At 48.7% G+C, this 14,781-nt stretch overlaps 1 protein-coding gene across 11 annotated transcripts in view; it reads left to right on the plus strand.

The window, feature by feature from the left end:
* The window catches only part of EPB41L1 (erythrocyte membrane protein band 4.1 like 1), a 154,249-nt gene that overhangs the window by 5,674 nt on the left and 133,794 nt on the right, over nt 1-14,781 (plus strand). For 8 of the 11 annotated variants that reach the window (XM_043527453.1, XM_043527460.1, XM_043527458.1 and 5 more), the window contains one exon: nt 8,891-8,947. The gene's annotated coding sequence lies outside the window, so the exon portion shown is untranslated. Of the gene's footprint in view, nt 1-8,886; nt 8,948-14,781 lie in introns of all 11 variants that reach the window. The other 3 variants (XM_043527451.1, XM_037915823.2, XM_037915822.2) reach the window with 1 other exon arrangement.

Raw genomic sequence — 14,781 nt, forward strand, 5'->3', positions numbered from 1 at the left:
AAATGGCTGGGAGCCTGTCCTGTTCAGGGCTGTGCCTTGCTGGACAGGGCTGGGGCTGACTCCAGGGGCGGCTGGTAGCTATATCCGGATTATTGGTGTTAGGGAGTGATTGCAGGGGAGCATTACAATGTTTCAGTCATGGCGTAAATCCCCACTCACCCACCCCTTTAAATCCTGAGCTGAGAGCTGTTGCGTTGTCTGAGACCTGAGCACGAGAACACACAATAAAAGGGATCAGCAGCTGGCTCTCCCACCTGGGCTACTGCACCTCTCCTTGCTTTGGCACAGCATCCCCTTGGGAGCGGAGCGGGATGCCAGGGAGCTATACCTCTGAGTGTCTGGCAGCAGATGTCTCGTCTGCAAGGGTGGAGCATGATACCAGGTGGATAGAAAGCTGGCTAGATTGTCGGGCTCAACAGGTAGTGATCAACGGCTTGATGTCCATTTGACAGCCTGTATCAAGCAGAGTGCCCTAAGGGTCGGTCCTGGGGCTGGTTTTGTTCAACATCTTTATTAATAATGTGGATGATGGGATGAATTGCACTGTCAGCAAATTCGCAGATGACACTATGCTGGGGGGAGAGGTAGATACGTTGGAGGGTAGGGATAGGGTCCAGAGTGACCTAGACAAATTGGAGGATTGGGCCAAAAGAGATCTGGTGTGATTCAACAAGGACAAGTGCAGAGTCTTGCACTTAGGAAGGGAGAATCCCATGCACCGCTACAGGCTGGGGACCGACTGGCTAAGCAGCAGTTCTGCAGAAAAGGACCTGGGGATTACAGTGGACAAGAAGCTGGATATGAGTCAGCAGTGTGCCCTTGTTGCCAAGAAGGCCAACAGCATATTGGGCTGTATTCGTAGGAGCATTGGCAGCAGATCGAGGGAAGTGATTATTCCCCTCTATTCAGCACTAGTGAGGCCACACCTGGAGTATTGTTTCCAGTTTTGGGTCCCCCACTACAGAAGGGATGTGGACAAATTGGAGAGAGGCCAACGGAGGGCAATGAAAATGATTAGGGGGCTGGGGCACATGACTTATAAGGAGAGGCTGAGGGAACTGGGCTTATTTAGTTTGCAGAAGAGAAGAATGAGGGGGGATTTGATAGCAGCCTTCAACTACCTGAAGGGGGGTTCCAAAGAGGATGGAGCTCGGCTGTTCTCAGTGGTGGCAGATGACATAACAAGGAGCAATGGTCTGAAGTTGCAGTGGGGGAGGTCTAGGTTGGATATTAGGAAACAGTATTTCACGAGGAGGGTGGTGAAGCACTGGAATGGGTTACCTAGGGAGGTGGTGGAATCTCCTTCCTTAGATATTTTTAAGGTCAGGCTTGACAAAGCCCTGGCTGGGATGATCTAGTTGGTGTTGTTCCTGCTTTGAGCAGGGGGTTGGGCTAGATGATCTCCTGAGGTCTCTTCCAACCCTAATCTTCTATGATTCTACCAGCATCTTTTGTTCTGGTCCCATCTGTGGGAGTGAAGCATTCCCAGGCACTTGGGAACGCACTATGACGAGCGCTTAGGCTGAGCTATAGTACAGCTGGGCCAGGAGCCAAGGCACACTTGCCTTTAGCAGACAGGGAATGTGGGCCAGTGGGTTGAACACAGCCCTGAGAGCCAGTAACTCTTGAGCTCTAATCCTAGCTCTGATGCTGACTTGTTGTAAACGCCTCAGTTTCCCCTCAATATAAAATGGGGATAATACATGCTAGTGAGGATTAACTACAGCATGGCAAATGTTATAGGGGTGCTCTGGTTTAGGGCCAGAGAGGATGGGGTATGGTGGGCAGAGCCTTGTAGCTAGGGCAGGTCATCTGCGACCGTGAGCTCTGGAGAGCTAACTTCTAGCTCTGCTGTTTCATGCTGTTATTTCACTTGCCTCATTTGAGCCCCACCAATGCAGCCCTTCCCTTTGAGGCCACCAGCCTTCTGACCACGAAGGACAAGACTGGATTCTGTCTGGGGCTTATCCATGCCTGGGGCTGCATCTGCAGCTCTCCTTGTCCCTAGACCTGCTTCGGGAGTGAGAGACCAGGATTGGAAATGGCCCCCAGGTCCCCTGCATGGCAATCCAGAGCCCTAGATAAAGGGCACCACGGCGGCCCCATTGTGTTAAAACACAAGACAAATGAATGTAAAGTGTGAGCTCCACAAATCTCATCAGGTCAGCAGCTTTACTAGGACTCTTGGCCTTTCCGCTAAGATGAGATGTGATGGCAGTTTAATAGAATATCTGATCCATCCTCTTTCGGGGCAAGTGCCCTGCCCTTGGATGTCAGTAGACTCTACCATGATCCAGCAGGTCTCTGCCTTTTCTTGCTGCTCTGCTTCTGTCTCACGGTCTGTTCTCCAAAATTTGTAGGACAGACTAACATGCCTGTGTATGGTATGGGAGACCTTGTAAAACCTTGGACCACACAGCATGTAGGGAGGTCTTGCACAAAATGAATCCCAGATCTGAACCGATTGTGACCTTAATCTTTGCAAAAGTAAACCAATGCCCTCTTTTAACTCACCTCTCTCCCTATCGCCTCCGCCTCCCCCTCCCCTGTATGCTGTCTAGCAGGGGGATCTAGGATGCATGTGCTGGCATCTCAGTGAGCATCAGACAGGAAGGAAAATGCGCAGGGTGGAGTCGTCTGTCTCTGCTGCACAAAGGGAATGTTTGTTTGGTTTTTTTCTCCTTTTGAAATTTTAGGTAAACAAGGAGTGATCAAACAGCATTTTGAAGCTTCAGTAGGGGTTTGAAACACATTCATAACCCCCCACTTCTCCCCTCCCCCCATTTCACTGTGTGCCAGGTGCCATGGTAGCGACAACCAGAGGGTATTTTTAGCTTTGATTCTTTTTGTGTCCAGGGTCTAGAAGGGAGCTGCATCTTGACAGGGAGAGAGCGAGCCACTTCATTACATGCCCAAAGGGGGGAAGCTGAGGGTGCATTTTTAATGACACATCCCTTTGTAATTGACTAATCTTGTTTGTTGCAGTTAGTGCTAGTGGAAAGCATTTCTGGCTTTGACAGAGGCAGTCAGGTGTGCGCCCACGGAAAAGTGTCTAAAGCAAGGAGCGTATGTCAAGACCAGGAGGGAGGCTGGAGCTGGGAAGGGGGAAACACAGACTGTTTACTAATCATGCATATCTTGGCGGGGTCTTGGAGCCACTATCCCGGTGGAGTATGAAGGGGCTGGAATACTGAGGGGGGCGCTGCTGGTTTTTCTAGTGATCTGGTTGGGGAAGCAATGAACGAATGAACAATGGAAGTAATTAAATGTTCTAATTAGATGCACTATTGATCTGGCACTGTTTCTGCTGGCAGGAGCTTTTGTCGATATTGGATAGCATGGGAAGTAGCTGGGCAGTTGTGGGGTTTTTTTATGTATGTTTGTGGTGTTTTGTTTTGCTTTTTCCTTTTCCCAGCCAACCGAGCGGGTGCTGGTTAGCAGCTGGGTCTCAAAGTTAAAGGGTTGGAGTTTGATTATAATAAACAGTAGCATTACTAGGTACGTTGTTGGCAGTGAGGGATGGAATTGAGATGGGCGATATTTAGGCTGAATGTTGGGATGGGGGAAATTTCCAGCCTTTCAGATGGATCCAGCTGTGGAATCATCTTTCAAGGGATGATGTAGCAGCCTCGTTTCTTGGGACTCTTAAATTTAGACTGGACAGAACAAAAGAAAACTTGCTATCAGGTGCAATCCTCCCCTGAATGAGAGTGGGTGTTACCTGGATGAGACAGGACTTGCTACATCTTTCCATGTCTAAAGTCTGTGTTGTATAGTGTCTTTCATCCCAAGGCTGAAAAGCACTGTCAAATATCATGGCCCCAGTTCATCCCTGGTGTAGCGTCGCTGAGGTCAGGAATTAATTTGGCACAGCATATAATATGTCTGTATAACTTCTTTGTCTAGGCATATTTTCAGTAATATCTGTCACTTGCTGGTGAAATGCAGCTGACTCTGGGGTGGAACTCATCGTCAAGGCAGCAATGGTAAACAGCAGGTTTATGTAGGAGAAGCAGTGAGGAATATGTCCAGTTGAAACTGCCAAGTGAGTTGTGGGTAGGCCACCTGTAATTGCCCAAGTTACAGTTTGGCCAGGACACCACAATTAGCACCCTTACTTTTGTGAAAGCTGCATCCTTAATGCCCAAGTGGTGGTCTGGACCTCCGTTTTGCTTTTATCTGCGAGATGCTCTCTCTTACAGTACCAGCTCTGCCTCAGCCCTGACTCTGCCCATCTGAGCACTGTCTGGGGTCGTTCCCTCTGGGCGGGTGAGAGCTAATGTGGTCACAGCCTGATGTGGGGTGGCTGCAATGGTGACCCTCTCCCAGACCCAGTTGAACGGTTAATGCTTGGGCAAGCTGCCCTCGGGGCTGAGGTGCTGCTCTCTATCATTTGCGTTGTCCACTCCCATGGCTGATAGAAGGGGAGGTGGCGTAAATCCTTGTCCTCCTGCCTGTCCTTTGCTAAGCTGATAAACATCTACTCTACAGTGCACTGGCCAAGATCTCAGTGAGTGCCTGGGTCTGCTTATGTCTGTTGTATGGCGCCTAGCATGTGCCATGCCACGCAGAGCCCTGCTTCAATTGTTCTCCATCCAGCAGTGGCCGTTGGCCAGGATTTAAGTGGCTGGTCCACCAATCCGCTTGTATGCCTCCTCCAGCTATAGGTGCTGGAACTAGGGGTGCTGCCCCCGCCCCCCCCTCCCCCGGCTTGAAGTGGTTTCCATTATATACAGAGTTTCCAGTTTGGTTCATTGGATCTCAGCACCCCCACTATACAAATTGTTCCAGCCCCCTTGTCTGCAGCTGAGGCAGGCTGGTTATTTGCTAAGGTGGCATGGCAGCATGTGACACACGAGGACGTTCTCGGCAGGCCTGCGAACGCTCGCCTCTGGCTGAGACCGCACGATGGAGGGAAAGAGCTGAATGGCAGCAGTTTGCGGCTGCCGGCGTGGGTCTCCCTAGCACCGCTAGCAGCAGTGGTCCAGGGAGCTGCTTGGCAGTAAAGATAGTGAGCACCTGGCAGGGGGTCTTGTTTCCTAGGTGGCTAAAGTCCTAGGGCACGTAATTATATTGTCTTAACTGATACAGTGACGCTCACCCTGAAGCATCCCAAAGCACTTCCCAAGCTGTCATGCACAGGGATCTCTTAGCTCAGCCAGCCTCCAGGATAACAACTTGACACAGCTGCATAAGGCAGGAAGGGAGGGAAATGTGTGTGTCTAATTGAAAGCACAAGGGAGCTTTGGTTAGCAGAATGCTGTTTGGGGAGTGGGGGTCTGTGTGCAATGAGTTGGTTTGTCTCTGTCCCGTTGTTAGGCAGCATTTCAAAGGCTTAGTGTTTGACGGAGCGGGGCACAAGCACAGGGAGATGATGAAGAATTGTTTCTACCTGAGGCTCCTGGAGTGCTGTTAATTGTTAATTCACCCTCGACTCCCCTGTGATGTAGATAGAATATTCTCCTCTCCATTTTACAGATGAACAAACTGAGGCATGGCGGGTTCCCCTCCTCCACTTTGAAATTTCCAAGTATTCACCAGTTCTGTCTGTGTCCATTCTTGGGGGCCCATTTTTAGACACCTAGAACCTGTTTTTTGGAGATGCTGAGCACCCAGTTGGCCGTGCTGCTGGCATCACGTGGCACATCAGAAACAGGCTGATTCAGCCCCAGCTCTTTGGCTGCCTCACTTATTGAAGGCTCTTGCCAGTATAGGCCTTGATTACTCCCAAAGCCACGCAGCAGGTCAGTGGTGAAGCTAGAAACAATCTAGGTGTCCCTAAATTTCAGTGTCTAACCACTAATCCCAGGAGGCTGGGGGTAGCCCTGAATGGCCGGTTCTTAGCAGTCTGATTGGCGATGAATTTGGGTCTCCGCATCTTAATTCTCCTGACCTCTCAAGCAAGAAACCAAGGGTTGGCCCCTCTCAAGATATTTGGGGTGTGGGGTGGCAGGCCCTCTGGGGTAGGGGGGGAGGAGGGACAGGATGGTACAAAACTGCCCAGCAGGGAGGTAGGATCCAGGGTCCAGTTTTGAAGAGAGCTCAGCTCTGCCTTAGAAATCCAGTGTTGTCCTGCGTTTCCAATAGCGTGCACCTCCTCCAAGCACAGACAGGAGCCAGAGGTCCCATTAGAAGTGCTCCACCCAGACGCTTTCTCATATAAACATAGTGAGGCTGTTGTTGCACGTTATCCCTTTTGATGCTGGATGCAAACGCTATCTGTCCGGCCCTTTTTAAGAGGTTTCCCATTTAAATCAGTGAGGATCATCTGCATCCAGCAGCAGAGAAGCAGTCGGGGAAATATTTATTTAAAAAATAAAAAAAGGGGGGTTGGGGGATGGTGCTTGCTGTCCAGGGAGTAGCGCATTGATCTTTTTACTGGAACCAGGAGTTCAAATCCCTGTTCAGGTCACCACTGATAATGAGGTTGATAAGCTCTAAGCCTCGTCCCTGTTGTTCACTTCACTAACATCCAAGCAGCTGAGTGCAGAGGGCAGTGTGTGCTTGCAGAGGCCTAATAACAGGAGTAGCTGGGCTGGCTGTGGGTCAGGCTGTCACCATATCGGCAGAGCCCCACTAGGGAGCATTGCGCTCTGGCTGGATGAAGTCAGTGGTGTTCGCTCCAAAGACTGGCTCCTGAAGGTAGCTGGTGTAACTGCCCGGGCATCCTGAGCCAGTGGTTATGCAAGGTACCGAACTGCCTCTCGCAATCATTCATGCCCTCAGGAGGCTGAAGGGACTGGATGGCTAGTACAGTGGGTGCGCTGGCCGAGCAAGCATCAGGCTTCTTCAGACCACTCGCTCCCCAAAACTGCAGATACACTGGTGATAATGTAGCATAAGCCTCGGGGGGTGGGGTGGGGGGGTTCTCTGTTAACACCGTATGGCCCAGCTCTGCTCAGAGCACAGCTAGACAACGGAGCAGCGTAAACGCCTGAGCCTTCTCCACTCCATGGCTACCGGTCATGGGAATTATGGGTTTGAAAAAATCCTAGCGTATAAAACCATCCTGATTTCCCCCCCTCTGGCCCAAGCCCCTGCCTTACTCTAGATGGACTCTGGTGTCATTCTGCTGGGCTCCTGATTGCACGGGAGTTGCACTGACACAGAAGTGGAGAAAGGCCTGGGTCACTATTGTCTGAGTTCTGTAGTTCAGGTGGAGTTCTCACTCCCGCTCCAGCCCCTTCTCTTTCCGTTGCTCATACGTTGCTGGGGAAGGTTACACTGGGGGACTGAGACTTTCCAGGCTTTTCCTTAGCCCATCTGTGAATTTCTCTCCTTGGAAGCTTGAATAAAACTCTCTCAGCTTTTTTGCGTTATTTTTTGTTCTGCATGGAGCCCCATATCCACAGTCAGCTGTGTCCCAACACATGTTAAGCCCTGCCTCTGCTGGCGGTGCTGTCTTCTGATGGGTCATTGATGTGGGGGGAGGAAGGATTCATCCTCTCTTACTGAATCTGCCATGTGTGGTTTTTGGAGGGTAGGCACCAGACAATCCAAGCCCGAACGGGACTGAAACGTGGCCGTGGAGTGGCAGCCAGAATGTTGCTGATGACATTTCCATGGGGCTGTATTTGGTGGGACCCTGACTGCATCACACCAGAAGGCAGACAGCAGGCCAGATTCTGCTCTGTTGCATCCAGTATACATCCACTGATTTCAGTGAAGTAACTGTGGATTTATACTGATGATACCGGGCTAAAGTCTGCTCTCAGTCAGTCTGCGAGGTGGTTGTTAAAGTGCATGGCATACATTGGATGCAGTTAAATGGTCTCATTAAATCAAAATGAAACTTGGAGCTGGTGCAGCTTAGGTCCTGGGGGTCAGATTTTTCAAAGGGGCTCCCATTAGTACACATGCTTCTGTTTGTGGGCTCTGTGCATATGAATGGCACTTTGCGTGGCCGGAGCAATGGATTATGTGCCATCCTACCTGATCTGCATTAGTGCCTTGCATGTGAGTCTACTCACAAATTTTACCCATGCATGTGTTGGAGGCCCATTGGAAAAATTAACCCTTTATTGTAAAAGACCTTTCTTGTGCAAAAGTAGGAGCTATCCCAGCTCTTCTGTAGCATTCCCAAGACGGGCCTCATAAGCTTCTCTCTAGTCTTACTCAGAGCCTGTAATGTGGACATCCCGATTTTGTTCTGGTGTGTCATACAGTTACATGGATGCAAGTGCTCCTCAGACCTTGCAGATCTTTGTCTTCCAAAAAACGTAGTCATTTTTTGGAGAACACCACTCTAAAAACCACTCATGCTGTTATGGAACTTGTTTGTTTTGTGAGTGCATTTCATATCAAACATGCTCAGTTCTCCAGTCCTGCAAACCTCCCTTTGACATCTGCGAGTCCAGCTGGGTTCTTTGTTGCTCATGCATTATCATTTAGAATAAAAACTGCAGACCAAATGTCCTCAGCAACACCTGGGCAACTCTGTTGTCTTCAGTGGGGTTGTACAGGTGAAACTGAGGGTTATAAGATAATGGCACTGCACAGATGGCCATGAAATTAGAACTTGGTTAATGATTCACTGTGCAAGCCAGAAAAGTATCCAGTTCACTTTCTCCCAGCAGTGTTGGTTCTGCAGGGCTGCCTGCATTAAAGGCGGGCTTTTATCACTCAGATTAGCAGTTCTGTTTCTGAATACACAGGGAGCAGACCTGCTCAGTTAGAAGGTGCTGTTTCATCTAGACCTGTTTCAGAGTAGAGTGCGCATAAATGAACGAATTCTTATAGAATTGAATACAGTGCTCAAATCACTAAGACACCAGTGAGCTCATGATGAAATGAGCGATGCTCATTTCATGTCACTTCACAGCATACATGATTTTGATAATTTTTGAGAAGACCCTTCGGATGATTTTTTTTTACTCTCTCTCTCTCCCAGGTTCTGAACGGTGCCTGAACAGAAGTTAAAGAGCCAGGAGCTGCCATCGGAGACAGGGTGAGTCTGTTTTTGTTGTTCCTGATGGTTGAGTCTCTTTCTCTAGCCAGAGGCAACATGTACATTCACGCTTTTAGGAGCAAGCAGGTTTTCAGTGGTGCGAAGGGATCCCAATCCTGATTAGGGCCTTATGGGTGCTACTGCAGTGTGAATAATAATGGGTCCTGATGATAAATGACTAGATCTCCAAAACCCACAGGAAGGGAGTACTGGAAATAGAGGTGCAGAATGCTATGAGTCAAATGCAAAGCTCAGAAATGGTGCTTTTTAAGGTTCTGTGTGTGCTTTTATTCACGTTTAGCTATCAACTTGAAAATGGGCTGATTCTTGTGGATGAGGCTATTTTGAAGCTCTGCATTTAAAAACACACAGAAATTCAAACTATTTTTCTGTGTTTTCAGTGCAAAATTTTGCACAAAGTGAAATTTAGGAAAGCAAAATCGGTGCAGATCAGCAAGAATGTGGCATTAAATTCTGTGAAATGAAACCTTGTCTTTGATTGTTGAGCTGCTTGGAATGTGGATTCCCTGATTTCGGGTCAGGCTGTGTAAGCATGGTTTAGCTCGACCTCTAGTTTTATGTTTATTCTAGGAATGCTGACTGTGCTCTGGGATTGGGAACGGAGCGAGGGAACGAATGTAGAAACCCTCTTTGTTAAATCACAGGGGTGCCTGAAATGTTTAACCCGCGGGTGATGAGGTGCTTGCGGCTGGTTGTTGGGTTATTGCGTCTCTTTGTGGATAGCTGCGCAGTTCCCCTTTCTGTTCGAGTGCAATGAATGTATTGTTCTGAGCAGGAACCCTAGCATCACCCAGGGACTCAGAGAGTGAATTCACTTTCTATGTGGCCAGTTTGGGAGGGTTCTCTATGCTGGTGGAACATGGTGAGGATGTTATTGCAACCCCGTGTGACGAGATACAGGTGAGGTGAGGTAGAGATGGGGAGGGGATGGTATGTTCTCAGCCTGTGATTAAATTAGGGGCTTTGAATGCCTCTCCTCCACCCTCTAGAGAAAACAACTCTTCGGAATACTCATCCCTTCAAGTCTTTGGACAACATGCAGCCTTTGGTGGGTCCCCCACCAATCCAGTGCACCAATCCAATGCCATCTTACAGCTTTCCCTGCCAATCCAGCCCGGCCTATATTGAGCTGAGGCAATGTGACTCTGTGGGGTGCAGCTGTGCCCCATGGGCAGCTCCCTCTCTCTGGAGCCTGCAGGCAGGGTTTGAACTGCGTGCTCCCGAGGTGCAGGACTTGTTCGCTGCACATGGGGCCGTAGACGCAGCGTTGTCAGAGCAAATTCCTACTGGGCACGTGACCCAGGCGGGAGAATCCATGTCTTTGAGGAGAACTGTAAGTGGGTCACTGTCATTGATTAAAGTGTAAAGCAAGCATGCCCCTCAGGGCTGTGGATTTTTCTCTCTCTCTCTGAGCCAAGGCCGCCTGTAAAGTTTTATGAGAAATTTCTGCTCAGTAATTCCAAGCAGCTCATCCTTCAGGAGGTCTGCGTGTGCATCTGTAATAGTTCAGTACTGGTTGGCAGCTCTTTCTGCCACATGGGGTGCAGTATGTCTGTCTGGCCTGTGCAGCAGGCACCTGTGACCGGGTCACGAGGGGGATATACAGAAGAGGTGGAGAATGGGAGAGACTAGAAAGAGATGTGCTGAGTCTCATTCAGTCCTTCTCTGGGTTAGGGAGGTGGCATGGCTCAGTGGCGGGATCAGGCTGGGAATCAGAGGCTCTAGGTTCTATTCCCAGCTCTGACACGGATTTGCTATGTGGCCTGTATGTGCCTCAGTTTCCCTTTTCATTGATGTGGATCATGCTTGCTGACCTCTGCTCTGAGGTCTCCAGGTGAAAAGGCCTATGCTGAAAGGCCATGCTTTGAACTTGCACATGTTACAGCTGACAAGGGAGAAGTGGTTTTTGATACAGGAGGTCAGACCAGATGATCACAATGGTCCCTTCTGGCTTTGGAAGCTGTGAATGGGGAGCTCTGTGTGGTTGCTAGCAATAGGTGATGTGCCTCATCTCCCATAAGTGAACTTTTTGGAAAGGTACTCAGAAGGTGGAGCTGGGTATAGAAAGAGAGACCCAGATGGACGGACGTGTTGGGGAAAGAAAACAGATGTACACTGGGACCGCTACCCCCAAATCGCGCTCTCACTCACTGATTTGCCTCCACGGGGGTTGGCAGCATGGGGGTGGATCCCATGTGTAGATGGGTTTTCTGCTGCCACCATCGTGTGGGTCAGGCCTGCTCTGAGTGGGATTGGGCCAATGGCTCTGGAAGCCCCACATGGCCTGTCTGCACCAGGCTCTTGAAGGTGCTAACACTGGGGGAGCTGAGCCATTGTGGGCAAGAGAGGGACATTTCCCTAGTGTAGCTGTCTCCCTAGTGCTCTCTCTGGCTTTCTTTGGTCCACTTTTCTCCCATACGCCAGGTATAACAAGCCCATGAGACTTGCTTATAACACACAAGAATTGTAAGCCCCCTCCCCCATGTGTGTGTGTGACTTTTCCCCCCTGCCCCTGTGTGTATGTGTGTCTTTCTTCCTCCCTCCTGCATATGTCTCCCTCTCTGCTCCCGTGTTGTCTCCTACTTGTTCTGCATGGTGTAATTTCTTTTGGTGCATATTCATATATCCCCGTGACAAGTCCCAGAATGCACTGCGCTTTCTCTTTCCTCCTCCCCCCACCACACACTGCATAGCTGAGCATGTCTGAGCTTTGGGAAGGTTACAGGGAAGTTGTCCCAGTAGAAGACTAGTAAAAATCAGCTGGAATGAAGAGAGACTTTGATCAGATTTCTGGCTGACAAATGAGAGCTGTGAGACTCTGATTCTTAACCCTGTCTTTCCCAGCAGACTTAGGAAAGTGTCCACGGCTGTATACAGCCTGCTTAATTTCCCCAGGGACTGTTGTCAGTGGAAATGTGATACATATTCCAAACCTCTTTTGCTTCAGTCTTCACTAAAATAATAAATTGTGATAAGATATTTAACACAATAAATATTAACAACAAGGGGGAAAGAACACAAGCCAAAATAGGGGAGGAACAGATTAAAGAATATTGAGATAAGTTAGATGTGTTCAAATTGGCAGGACTTGATGAAAGTCATCCTAGGATACTTAAGAAACTAGCTGAAGAAACCCTGGAACTGTTAACGATTATCTCTGAGAACTCCTGGTGAATGGGTGAGGTCCCAGAGGATTGGAGAAAGGTACGATGTTTGCCTATCTTTCAAAAGGGGAACAAAGAGGACCTGGGGATTTATAGACTGGTCAGCCTCACTTCAATACCTGGAAAGACACTGGGACAAAGGATTAAGCAATCAGTTTGTAAGCACCTAGAGGATAAGGAATAGCCAGCATGGATTTGTCAAGAACAAATCATATCAAACAAACCCAATTTCCTTCTTTGACAGGGTTAATGGTCTAGTGGATAGGGAGGAAGCAGTAGACATGATATAGCTTGATTTTTACTAAGGGTTTTGACACAGTCCCACATGATATTTTCATAAGCAAATTAGGGAGGTGTGGTCTAAATTAAATTACTATAAGGTGGGTGCACAACTGGGAGGGTGTATCTAACGGGGTCCCACAGGGGTCTGTCCCGGCTCTGGTTCTAGTCAATAATTTCATTAAGAACTTGGATAATGGGTTGGAGAGTATGTTTATATAATTTGTGGATGACACCAAGGTGGGGAGGGGTTGCAAGCACTTGGGAGGACAGGATTAGAATTCAAAATGACCTTGGCAAATTGGAGAATTGGGCTGAATTCAACAAGATTAAATTCAGTAAAGACGAGGGCAAAGTACTTCACTTAAGAAGGAAAAATCAAACGCACATGTAAAAAATGGGGAATAACTGGCTGGGCAGTAGTGCTGCTGAAAAGGATCTGGGGTGGGGTTATAGTGGATCACACATTGGATACGAGTCAACAGTGTGAAGCAGTTGTCAAAAAGGTTAATACCATTCTGGGGTGTATTAACAGGAATGTTATATGTAAGATACAAGAGGCAGTTGTCCCATTGCAATCAATGTTGGTAACGCCTCAGCTGGAGTACTGTATCCAGTTCTGGTGTTACACTTTAGGAAAGATATGGACAAACTCGAGAGAGCCCAGAGGAGAGCAACCAAAATGATAAAAGGGTTAGAAAACATGACCTGTGAGGAAAGGTTTTAAAAAAATTGGGCATGTTTAGTGTTGAGAGAAGACCACTGAGGCGGGACCTGATAACAGTCTTCAAATACATTAAAGGCTGTTATAAACAGGATGGGGATCAGTTGTTCTCCATGTCCACTGAAGGTAGGACAAGAAGCAATGGGCTTAATCTGCAGTGGGGGAGATGTAGGTTAGATATTTGGAAAAGCTGTCTGACTTTAAGGGTAGTTAAGCTCTGGAATAGGCTTTCACAGAAGGTTGTGGAATCCCCATCATTGGAGGGTTTTAAGAGCAGGTTGGACAAACACCTCTCAGGGATGGTCTAGGTTTACATGGTCCTGCCTCAGCACAGGGAGCTGGACTAGATGATCTTTGGAGCTCCCTTCCAGCCCTACAATTCTGTGATTGTATGTAGGGGTCCCCATGTGGTCCAAATCCTGCTCAGGGTGGCTTTCTCACCTGTTTACAAAAGCAACTGCTAACCACAAGCACCTCCCCAAATGAATCTCTCTATGGAGACAGTGGAGAAACAGCCCCCTCCCTGCATAGAGTGTGGAGGACCCTGAGGTGTAGTGACCCCCGTGGCAGGGTGTTCTAGAAGAGAGATGGGGCAGAACGAGGCCTAGGGTGTAGGAGCTAGTGGGGTGGCTCTTGGGTGGTCATGTTTGGCCTTGTCTTGGCCATGTTTGTTCCATGTACTGCCCTTACTCGTGAGTTATAAAACCATGCTGAAGCATGATATTCTCATCACTTGTGGCTTATTTGATTTATTACTGTAACATGACAGGGTCTCGGGTGCTAGGCACTGTACAAACACCAGACAAAAAGATGGTCCCTGTCAAGGAACTTACTATCTAAATATAAGGCTTTCGAAACATCCAATCATAGATTCCAAAGCTGGAAGAGACCACTGTGATCATCTTGTCTGGCCTCCTGTATAACACGGGCCAGAGACCTGCCCCTAAATAATTCCCAGAGCAGAGCTTTTAGGAAAACAGCCCCTCTTGACGACAAGCAACTACAGATGGGTACAGACTGACTGACAGGGAGCACAAGGAAACGGTGAGATAGTGTTGATCACCGTGATGGGTGGTGGTCACAGTCCAGCAGCAGCCTCACTGTGGTCAAGGTTTTTATAGGCATCATGGTACAGGGGAATTCAGAGGAGGGGTTTGAAGCAAGATAAGGAGCTAGTTTTGCAGATGTTTATCTGGAGTTCCTCTCAGGTGTGAGGGGCAGCATGGGAGAAAGCAGGAATTTGCTTGTTTGAAAATTTAATAAGTGGGTGATGGAGGCATCATCGACCAGTCCATTGACCTAAAGCTCCACCTGCTATTTCAGCTGTATGGAGCATTCCTCTTCACTTCCTGTCCCAAACTCCTCTCTCCCATTGCTGAAAGAGGCTAACGGGCGACTATGTTCCTCAGGGGAGGGGGAATCAATTCCCTGGGCAGAGCCTTCTGAGATCCTGGGGGATGGAACACACAGTGCACATGTGAGATCACGGCTGGATTCAGCCCTGCTGTTATACCATGGGCTGCAGTTGTACTGTTACCCTGTCGCATGGGAGATCCCGGCCCAGTGTTCTTGTTGTTTGGCTTATTCTCGTGCTCTTGCCTCACATCATCATCATGACACTCAACGGACTTTTGGTGGGTGTATAG

This window comes from Chelonia mydas, chromosome 13 (genome assembly GCF_015237465.2).
Source record: "Chelonia mydas isolate rCheMyd1 chromosome 13, rCheMyd1.pri.v2, whole genome shotgun sequence".
In the NCBI taxonomy this organism is placed as follows: Eukaryota; Metazoa; Chordata; order Testudines; family Cheloniidae; genus Chelonia; species Chelonia mydas.